Raw genomic sequence first — 12,170 nt, 5'->3', positions numbered from 1 at the left:
CATCTGAGGTCTTCCTGACTCTATGCTGATCACTCTATTCACTTCACCACGTAGCTTCTGAAAACCAGAATTATGATGAAGTTTTTCTGAATTGTATTCATCAAAAGAGATTTTTTTCTGCAATTACAGTTGTTCTTCACCTTCCCACACAGCAAGCCTCTTCTGATTCAGAGGATTCTAGTTTTCCCTAGAAGAGCTTCAACCTCTATGACCTAATAAAAAAATTTTTAAACTTCTATTACCTCAGCCTGACATGTAGCCTCACCCTCTGGAGGCCTCAACATTAAGGAAGGTGATCCAGAAACTAGACAGTAGTTATTTGCTACCAGGAAGTTGTGGTTCTCCTTTCTTAGACCTGAGTCATACCTTCCTTCCTAGACCTGACCCATTTACTAGCTACATGGGGAGGCGGGGGGAGTACATCCCTTTCCTGTGATGGCTGGCAGACAGGTCAAAAAAAAAAAAACCAAACCAAATTACGCAATGTTAAATTAAGCAATGAAAATTGAATATCTATGATCTAATGTGTGTTGAGTCCAAGATGAGGCTGTTTTTGCATAAAACAACACATTTGCAAACAAGAACCTATAAAAGCCAACCATTACTTTAATAATATACACTCAGGACTTGACTGTAAACTATTAAAAGAACACTAAATAGGTTCACTGGCCCAATCCCTTTGAAGGAAAAAAAAAGTTTGCCTGGAAAAATCAAAGGCTTCTATTTTAGTTATGCTTCATGAGACTAATGGATCAGGAAAAAACAAGTCCATCTTTAGTCAATCAACCAACATTTTGTTAAATTGGGATCCGTTTGTATGTAGCAAACTAAGGCAAGATTGTCTAAGAACAAAATTCTGAAATATATCATTAGTCTATGCCCTTTTCCCCATTTCACCTCCTCCCTGATCCCCCAAGTACCCTGTGGCTCATTCTACCTCATCCTTCCTGCTGCTCAGGAAAGGATTTAAAAAATCTCATTGTCCCTGTTGTGTTATGAGCTTAATGGAGAATCAAGACTTGCCCCTCTTGTGAACAGCCTTCTCTATGGGATTCTGGGTGACTGAGCAATTAACCTCCCTGAGTCCCAGTTTCCTCTTCTATACAATGGAGATAATAAGAGTATCCTCATCACAGAGTTGCTGTGAGGATCAAATGTGGTCATATTTATAAACTTCAAAATTCTGTAGAAATGATCATTGTTGTTGCTGTTGGTGGTGTTATTGCTGTTATTATTTTTGTGGAGCTCCAACCAGGAGGGAAGCTGGGATTTGATCCTCAGTGTGGATGCTCTGCTCTGCTGCAGAGAGCCCTATCAGCTTCTGCTCCCTCTTCCTGGACTTTCCTCTCCATCGCCATGGCCTTTTTCTGTGTTTAGAGCCTTCCAACTACTTTCTTTCTTCTCCAAAGACCATCTCATGTTTCTTTAGCACTCTGGACTTTACAAAATGCTTTTATCACAAAGATTCATCTCTGTTTTACTGATTAGAAAACTAGGCATGGTGTATATATGTGTGTATGTGTGTGTGAAGTAATAAGTTCTTAAAAACCTCATCAGTTTTGGCCCTAAATAAGAATTAAACTATATGTGTTAACCTCCAGAGTTTGTCCTAATAAGGAACAAACAGTATTTATCTTTTTTTTTAGTTTTTTTTTGCAAGGCAAATGGGGTTAAGTGGCTTGCCCAAGGCCACACAGCTAGGTAATTATTAAGTGTCTGAGACCGGATTTGAACCCAGGTACTCCTGACTCCAAGGCTGGTGCTTTATCCACTACGCCACCTAGCCGCCCCTAAACAGTATTTATCTTAAGAAAAAAAGCAACAGAAATTTGGTTAACATACATATTTAATATACATGTCCTTGCCATCTGTCACAATAGGAGATTTATGGTTGCTATTAGATAGAGAATCAATCAAGTCTCTTGTTTTCCAAGGACGATTTTTGTCAGTCCACAGCTACACAGTTGGACCATGCTGGAACCAGGAGGGTCTTGATCCAGGTTTTTAATCTCAATCTAAACCTCTTTCCGAGCAGCCAGATGATGAAATGGATAGAGCACTGGACTTGAAATGGGAAAGACTCATCTTCCTAAATTCAAATTGACCTTAGACATGAACTGACTTGTGACCCTGGACAAGTCATTTAATCCTATTTACCTTGGTTTCCTCCTCTGTAAAAATGAACCAGAGGAAAAAAATAGCAAACCACTGTATCTTTGCCAAGACAGCTCCAAATGGAGCCACAAAGAATAACAAAAATAGGGGGTCTCAAGAGGGTAGAGATGGCACTCTTGGTGATGACTAGAGCTTTCCTCCAAAGATCAACCCTGCTTGACTCTTTTCCTTTGTTCTCTAGGTTCACATTTACTTCTGACAAAGTAGGCTACTTGACCATGGGCAAATCCCTCAGACTCTGTCTTCCACATGTATATCTGTCCCCTCCCTTAGACTGGAAACTCCTTGGGAACAGAGACATCCTCACCTTGCTGTTTGTAAACTCAGAACAACCCCAAGACCTGCCCAACATAGGCCCTTAATATATACTTCTTCCCTTCTCCTTCAAAGTCCCTCAATTAGTAAGAGGCAGGCTACCTAACTTGAAGGTCCAGTGCTCATTCTCTTACATCACACCTTCCTAGAATGTTTTTTATTGATTACTTTTCAAACTGTTCCTTTTTTTTTTTTTGGCAAAGTATGTTTCTCCAAAGACAACCCTGGTTATATTAAGCCTTTTGAGGCTCAAGTGCCTACATCTTCAGGAACAGGGGTATAATGGATTTTGTCTTTGCCCTCTAAGACAGGGCCAACTTTATTTAGAAGTGGAGTAGGCCAGGGTCTGCAAAGTATAATTTGTGAGGTGCTGCATGAGCCAAATGTTATTGACCTGAAATTTCACTCTTAGGGAGTTGTTCTTTGGGTTGGTGACGCTTTTTAGTCTAATAAAATATAAATGTCTTGGGGAGGGGTAATACCTTAAATTTTTATCAACAAATGATTTATTGGGAATCAATATCCTAATGCACCTTTGACGATGGTTCTTAAAGTAAAAATGGGTCGAACTTCTCTTCCTTTTCAATTTGCCTTGGGCCAGCCTCACTCCCAGGACTTCCTACTTTCCCTTTTCCCATTTCTAGACCTGTTGCATCCTTTTCCTGTCTTGTGTCTATCTTCTGACTTCTGTCTTTTGTCTTCAGCTGTCCCTGCTCCCCAGGGAACATCATCTCCTTCCTGTTATATCAGACACCCTTCATCATTGAGCCTGATGATTTGTTACCACGTCCTTCTAGAATCTCTTGGAGGAGATGTATTCTTGTGACAGGGTGAAGGGTTATCTCTCTAATGGTTGACATCCTGCTGAGTCTGAAGAACAGGTTCTGTGTAAAAATCATTAGGAGAGTAGCTGACTAGATCCTGAGGCTGGAATGGACCTTGACAGTCTATCTTTGTGCCTCTGGCAACAACCATGCTGAAACCATCTTTACACGGTGAGAGTGTGTTAATAGGTAGGGCTCTGAGCCACACTAGTCTGGGCTTCCTTTCTACGGAAGAGGAAGCTAAGGTTTTTCTTGAGAAAGATTATATTGGATGGGAGAGGAAGGACCTCCCTTATGGTAAGAATAAGTCCATTGTTAGAAAGACAGCATGGTTTCAGAGAAAGATAACTCACCTGACAATCTGAAGTCATAGGTCATTGTAGCAACTTTTTTTTTTTTTAGGTTCTTTGCTAGGCAATGGGGTTAAGTGTCTTGCCCAAGGCCATACAGCTGGGTCATTATTAAGTGTCTGAGGTCGCATTTGAACTCAGGTACTCCTGACTCCAGGGCAGGTGCTCTATCCACTTCACTACCTAGCTGCCCTCATTGTAGCAACTTTGCTAAGAATTAATATGAATTTTCTGCTTCTCAGTTTCTTCATGTATAAAATGAGTGAGTTCAACCAGGTGACCTCCAAGGGCCTTTTCAATGCTGAAGGCTGTGATTCAACCTTCAGCTTCCTTTGTCATCAAAATGACTGCTTAGCCTATTCTCGACTTTCCCATTGAAATTAGGAGGAAGTGGGGCAGCTAGGTGTTACATTGAGTGGATAGAGCACCAGCCCTAGAGTCAGAAGGACCTGACTTCAAATCTGACCTCAGACACTTAATAATGACCTACCTGTTTGACCTTGGGCAAGTCACTTAACCCCATTGCCTTACAAAAACCAAAAAGAAGAAGGAGAAGAAGAAGAAGGAGAAGGAGAAGGAGAAGAAGGAGAAGAAAGAAAGAAAGAAAGGAAGGAAGAAAGAAAGAAAGAAAGAAAGAAAGAAAGAAAGAAAAAGAAAGAAAGAAAGAAAGAAAGAAAGAAAGAAAGAAAGAAAGAAAGAAAGAAAGAAAGAAAGAAAGAAATTAGGAGGAAGCTCAGGATTTCAAAAAAAACCTGGAAAGACATGCTTGAACTGATGCTGAGTGAGATGAGCAGAACCCAGAAGAACATTATATACACTAGCAACAACATGGGGTGATGATCAACCTTGATGGGCTTGTTCATTCCATCAGTGCAATGATCAGGGATAATTTTAGGGGATTTGTGATGGAGAAAACCATCTGTATCCAGAGAAGGAACTGTGGAATTTAAATGAAGACCAAAAATTTAATATCTTCAACTTTTAAAAGTTGTCTTATATATTATGTAACTTTGCTATCTCTAATATTTTCTTTCTTTCTTTTGGATCTGATTCTTCTCTCACAATATGTTCAGTTTTGATCTACAAATATGGATGCAGATGTAAAACCTATATCAGATTGCCTACTGTTGGAGGAGTGGGGAGGGAAGGGAAAGAGAGAGAAAAATTGTAAAACTCAAAACCTTGTAAAAAAAAACCCCATTGGTAGAAACTACCATTGTATGTAATTAGAAAACAAAATATTTACATAATTAAAAAAAAGAAATTAGAAGGAAACTAACAATATCTCCTTGAACCAAATTGAAGGCCTGTCCATGTACCTGCCAGTTGTTCCATTAGTATGTTCTGAATTCCACAAAGATTTCTAATGAAACTTCTGCTAAGGCCAATCTCAACCCTCCCAAATCTCTTTGTTGGTAAGAACTCCACCAATGTAGTTTCCTTGAACATGACACATCCCTCTATTACTGGAATTTTATTAGAGATGAAATTCCCCATCTTGGGTAATGTCACCACAATCTCTTAAGATTTTTTTTCTTCTGAAATTTGAATCTATAGTAAAGATTCCTTTCCTGGTGAGGAAAAGCTATTAGAGAAAGGGTGTGTCTCCTAATAGTATGGCACTCTGCCAGCCCAGCTGATCTCACTGGTGCATTTCTAAGGCATTTGTTGCATAAAGCTCTGGTCTTTTGATTGATGGTTGTGACCTAATACAGCACAATTACTTACCAAGCACACTTAAACAAATAGAGAAATGAGAGTATATCATCTCTTATCAGGTACCAATAAAATGCATTATTCAGCTAGCTATTTAATTTGGCTGCAGGAGAAACAGCTTAAAGAATGTCTTTGGAGAGATTTATGACTATAAAAGAAAGGTGGGCCAGTCATGTGTCAAGAGTGAGGAGTAGCAGATGGGTAAACCAAGGTGTTCCTCTGGTTCACAAACCATATCAGGAGAACCAGAGGAAAGTCCCTACCATGTTGATTCACACACACACACACACATACCCAACACATACTGTTGAGTACTTATAAAATAGAGTCAAAAATACCATATTATGAACAGGCATAGATGAGTTGAAATCAGCATCACTGAAAGGAATACTGATGAGATCTGTGCAAAGATTAAAGTATTTAATTATGATGCAATGAAAGAATGTTCTTTTTTTAATGTTATTGTTTTTGTATGTACACATATAACTTATATGTCAACAGAGGGGCAAGGGAATAGAGAGAAGTAGAAAAAGGTGGAATTCAAAAGCTTACAAAAAGATGAATGTTGAAAATTATTTTTGCATGCAATTGAAAAGATAAAATAACATTCAAAAAATCTGAGTTTCTAGTCCCTGCTCTTCTGTTAAAAAAAAAAAGTGGGTATTTTCATATGCATAGAAGAACATATGAAACTGAGTCTCTACTTGCTTTTAAAAAATATTTATAACAGATTCAAAATTACTTTCAAAACTGTCATACCAGTCTGTGCTTCTTTCTATTATATGTATTTAAAAAATGTTTCGATGGCTGTGTTTGTGTGTGTGTCTTTCTCTCTCTCTTTTGCATACTATTTCGAACCCTTTAACCTCATTAAAAACAGTCAAGCAAACAAACAAGCCAATCAACCCTGAAAGACAACAAGTATAGTCAGGAAAAGCAAATCCAAACAATGATCACCTCCAGAAACACCTGCCTCTTTCTTTACTGTTGAACTCATGACCTCTTCTCAGGAGGTAACTAATGTGTTTCATCACAGCTCCCTGAGGGTCATTGCTTTGATCAGAGGACTAAGTTTTCAAAGTTGTTCTTTAGAATTGTCCTTGTATAAATTGTTCTGATGCTGTTTACTTCACTTTGCATCAGTTTATATTTCCCAGGATTTCCTGAAATAGTCTCTTTTGTCACTCCCAATAGCACAATAATATTCCAAGACATTCCTATTTATATACTACAGTTTGTTATCTCCTTCATTACCAATTCTTTTATATTTCTTTTGCTTTTTCATTTTAATTTGCCAAAACCGTGTTCAATGGAGACCAAAACATAAAAAAAAAACTGTCTGAAAAGGTTCTTGGTTATAGGGTCTAAGAGTTTTTAGTAGTGGTGTCAGGTTGCCTATTATTGAGTCCAACTTGACTATAGGATTCAAACATCAATTTTTGTCAAATTGTTTTATTTTACAACTGAAAATCTAGTTATTTTGCTCATTAAGGAAGATCTTGCCTTTAAGCATCAATTCTTGGATGATAGAGCATATTTTACAGACTGATCCAGAAGTAAGTCATCTCTTATTGACTGATAACTACTTTTTAGAGATTCTGAACTATGGCCATCAGTGATGAGAATAGGTCAAAGCAGAGGTCTCTATCCTGAGCTTTCCAACCAAAACTAGATTTTGCTAAGGACTCAGTAGGGTTGATGAAAAACATTTCAAATGAAGTAACTGGCTTCCAGCTTTAAGTAGATATTGCACTTATGTATTTTTATGTCGATAGGTGTTAGAAGAGGTTGGGTTGTCTGAAACTTTGGTGGCATCCTAAGTAATGATCATCATAATTCATAATGAAACCAGTACAGTAGGTTCTATGAAACATGTAATTAATGGGGGGAAAAATTCCATTTTGTGTGATTTTCAAGTGAAGACAGAAAGGCTGTTAACTTGTTAATCTTGTTAAACTTGGGTCCTAGAATGATAATTAGAGCTAGAAAGGATCTTAAAAATGATCTAGTTCAACTTCCTTCATTGTACAGATGAGGAAAAATGAGGTCTAGAAAAGCTATTTGTTCAATTTCATACAGGTGACTTTGGAATATGTGGCTGAGTCAGGATTCAAGCCTAGGTCCTCTGGTTCTAAATCCTTTACTCATTTCACTATTCTTCTTAATACATGGTGGTCCTAGGGGTGACTAGGTGGCACAGTGGATAGAACACTGGCCCTGGAGTCAGGAGTACCTGAGTTCAAATCCAGCCTCAGTCACTTAATAATTAAGTAGTTGTGTGGCCTTGGGCAAGTCACTTTACCCCATTTGCCTTGCAAAAAAAAAACTAAAAAAAAACCCCATGGAGGTCCTAGCACAGTGACATTTGGAGTATTGGTAGAGCTTCTCAGGACCCAACTATGAAGGGAAAGCACCTTCCTGGAAAAGGAACATACTACAAGAAAGGACTACCTGATTTTTCTTTGATCTATTGTGGGTAGGTAAAGGACTGGGTGATGGGGTGGGGAAAGGAGAATCAAAGAATCCTTTCTATTCTCTCCCATCTCCTCCCTAGGATTATCTGGAAGTTTAGGATAACTTGTGCTGAAAAATGTTTAACAACCACCTCTTCTGGAAGGAAAAAAACATGCTCATGATATTTAATTTAACTATATTATTAGCATGTTTTCCCTCATTTTTATAAATATAGATGATTAGCAAAACAATAAATCATGCCTTGATTTGTCATATTTGAGATATCAGAGGTGTAAATGATCACATTGAAAATTGAACAACCTGGAACAAGTAAGAGCTGGCTCCAACACACCCTTAGTTCACTTCCTGGAAGCTCTAAGGGGATCATTTTAAATAATCTATATCCTATTTTTTCCACTGAAGACCAAAATGGTGGTCAGCCAGGAACACTGGTTTAAGCTTGGAGGGTAGTATGGGGAAGAAGAAGAGTATTCAATAGATTAGGGTGGTGTCAGGGTTGATCCTGAAAGCTATTCTGGTTCCCCTTTCATTCTAGCTCATGCTCTGAGTCTGGAATTAACCTGGATTAGAGTTTCATGATAAAGGCAAAATGGCTGGGTTTAGAATCATGAAACCCTAGTTTCACATCCTGCCTGTGAAACTCACTGGCTCTGTAACCACATGCAAGTCACTTTATCTCTCAGAATCTCAGTTCCTCATCTATTAAATGGAAAATACTGTTCATTTGACCTTGTCGTGAGGCAAATATTGTGTCAAATACATTTGACAAATACATTGTCAAATATAAAATAGCTTATTGAGATTTTAGAATAATTTCATGTTTCTTAAATCATGATTCAGGTTCAACTTTGCAAATTTTTGCTTACTAGGACAATTTACTGGTGATGGTTAGGAAAAAAATGCTGTTTTTTATTTCTACTTATATATCTCTTGTTGGAAAAATTCCTTATGCACAGACTTGGTTGTGTGTCCGGGATCACCAAAACCTTTCAATGACTTTCAAGTTGTCATTCCAGGCTTTCTATAACCTAGCATTACCACTTTCCCATCCTTATAATGTTCCTTTTCCTCCCTATATCCTGGATCAGTCATCATCTCTGTAAATGATGCCCTTTCTTTCCCTTCTCTTTGAAACCCTAAATTTTGAAAACCTACTTTACAATCTTTCCTGAATATCCCATAGATGTCTCAAATTCTACAGGTTTAAAAAAAAGAATCCATTATATTTTCTCCTAAATCTGTCTCTCCTTCTTTATTTCTACCTAGAACACAATTTTCGTCCAGTCACCCAGGTTATCAGTCTGATCATTTTGGCCTTGTTAGTCTTACTTATTTTTTCCAATTAATTTCCTAATTTTGTCTGTTCTGTCTTTTCAGTCTCCCTTCCCCTTCTCTCTTCTTTCACCATAACCATTGTTGTCCATGCCCTTATTATGCTTCACCTAGATTATTGTCTCTTGCCTTCTCCAACTTACTTGGGTTCAACCCATATAAAGTGTTTCAATAGCCCCCACCTCCTCTCTCCTTGAAAACTCAATCAGCTTGCTAGGTCTTTCAAGGGACCTTTCCCCTTGACTTGCATGAACTGATGCTGAGTGAAATGAGCAGAACTAGAACACTGTATATACTAACAGCAATACTGAGTCTTTTTTTTTTAAAGTTTTTGCCAGGCAATAGGGTTAAGTGACTTGCCCAAGGCCACACAGCTAGGTAATTATTAAGTGTCTAAGGTCACATTTGAACTCAGGTACTCCTGACTCCAGGGCTGGTGCTCTATCCACTGCGCCACCTAGCTGCCCCCCAATATCGAGTCTTGATCAACTGTGATGGACTCATTTCAGCAGTACAATAGTCAAAGATAATTCTTAAAAAACTTGTGATGTAAAATACCATTCATATCCAGAGAGGGAACTGTGGGGTTTAAATGCAAACCCAAGTTTACTATCTTCACTTTTAAAATCTTATGTATTATGTTGTTTTTCTCTCTAATTTTTTTTTCTTCTGTTTGGATTTGAATCTTCTTTCAGAGGATTAATATGGATCTATATATATATATTTTTTTTAGGCTTTTGCAAGGCAATGGGGTTAAGTGGCTTGCAAGGCAATGGGTTTAAGTGACTTGCCCAAGGCCACACAGCTAGGTAATTATTGTCTGAGGCCAAATTTGAACTCAGGTGCTCCTGACTCCAGGGCCGGTGCTCTATCCACTGTGCCACCTAGCTGCCCCTATATGGATCTATGTTTAACATGGATATGCACAAAGAGCCTATATTAGATTGCATTCTGTCAGGGGGAGGGAGGGAGGGAAGGAAGGGAGAGAGAGAAAAAAATGTAAAATTCAAAAACAAGCAGAAAAAGATTGTTGAAAATTACCATTGCAGTAGTTAGAAAAATAAATAAATTATTTTTTAAAAAAGGAGAGAGATCTTTCTTCTTGTTGGTGACCTCCACTAAATATATTTTGGCTTAATCTTTTAAATTTTATAATCTGTATGCAAGTTGTATGCCCCAAGTAGAATGAAAGTTTCTTGAAGGGGGCAACTAGGTGTCAAAGTGGATAGAGCACCGGCCTTGGAGTCAGGAAGACCTGAGTTCAAATGTGACCTCAGATACTTAATAATTACCTAGCTGTGTGACCTTGGGAAAGTCACTTAACCCTAGTGCGAAAGTCAAAAAAAGGGGAAAAAAGTTTCTTGAAGACAGAGGCTGTCTCACTTGTATTTGTATCCTCAGAGTCAAGCAAAGTTACTGATAGATAGTAGGCACTTAATAAATGCCTGTCAATTGATGTTTGTAAGGTTCTTTGTAAACATCAAAGCACTTTTTAAATAAATGCCACAATTATTAGAAGTCAAGTAGAATTTTTGTTACAAGGAGGACAAAATATCACTCTCTGCTTTGATCTTCCAGTTTTGCTAACTGAATATCTCGGGGGTAATGATTTGGATGGGCCACTATAGGCATCATAAGAATTGAAGAATTACAAATAATTTTCTCACTGTCAAATAAGAGACTAAACTCACAGAGCAGTTCAGAGGGAATCAAAATCAATTAAAGACATTTGATCTAAGTCTGAGGCTTTCACTAATTTGACCTAGTATCTATGACTTTAAGACTGGCTGGACCATGCTTTTTTGATCAGATTATCACCCATGCCTAGAAGGCTTTGATTACTGTCATTTCTTCGAAATCTAAGCTCCCTTAAAGAGCTCTTCCTAAATAACTCAAATCCCTCAGAAAAAAAATTAAAGACTAAAAAGTAAATTGAATAAAAAAAGCCACATAGTTGTTGTTGCTTGTCCTTCAATCTTCAAGGAGAACCGGTGATATCACATGCTACTATGAATTGGATTTAAGGGAGGCAGAACTGCACAAAGTCATCAACCTCACTCTCTCCCAGAATCACTAAAGTCCAGTGGCAGGATAAAAGTTAGGATGAATGGAAATGGCCCAAGATGCTGAGGATGACCTTGGCGGCTTTTGAGATCTGCTTAAGCTCTTGTTCCAGCTATCTTCGTTACTATTGGGACAAATTGTTTTCATCTGCCCATTTCACAAAAGGAAGTCTTCACATGTTTGGGGTAGACATCCCCCAGAATCACTGATGGCTTTGAGTGCAACCTGTCTGCAAAAATGGGTTATTTGGGTGTGGCCACTTCAGCTTCTTGAAGCCACAGATGAGAGTTGGGTGATTAGTAGACACCAAAGGTAGATGAGTTGGGTGATTAGTAGACACCAAAGGTAGATGAACAGCCCTGAAAAGAGTTTAGCAAACCCTCATACCAGAGGTGCTAGTTCTCCTGAATACCCCAAACCACCCTTGTCTGTCTTTTTTGGTTTTTGAAGAGATCTGATGATAGTAGAGGCAAAAATGTGGGATGTCAGCAGGGGGCAGTAGAGAACAAGTCAGGCCCGGAGTACCTGTGGATGGCTGCAGAGAGCAACCTGGTAGCTCAGCATCCTGCATCTTGATGCTGTTACGTACCCACCAGGGATCTCAGCGGCTCTGCCCGTGATGGGCGTGGGACGAGGCCCCAGTCAGCAGCAGCCTCCAGGCAGAGTGGTGACTTCTCCATTCTTGTAGCCTCCCTGGTCCCCATGCTTCCTATGGGTGGTTCTCGGCTCATTAGTCTAGCCTCATGGTAACCAATCCCTGCCAAGGAATTTAGGAAGGAGGAAGCCGGTGAGTCAGGTCAGACTCTGAACAAAAGGTGGACTGCACCTTAAAGGGACACATTGTTTTATCCCCCCCCCCCCCAAAAAAAAAGAGACTGGATGAAGTTCTGAAACCCAACTGTGAATTCTGGGAATTGTA

Source organism: Macrotis lagotis, chromosome 7 (genome assembly GCF_037893015.1).
Source record: "Macrotis lagotis isolate mMagLag1 chromosome 7, bilby.v1.9.chrom.fasta, whole genome shotgun sequence".
In the NCBI taxonomy this organism is placed as follows: Eukaryota; Metazoa; Chordata; class Mammalia; order Peramelemorphia; family Peramelidae; genus Macrotis; species Macrotis lagotis.
Note: the sequence above shows the minus strand (reverse complement) of the source record.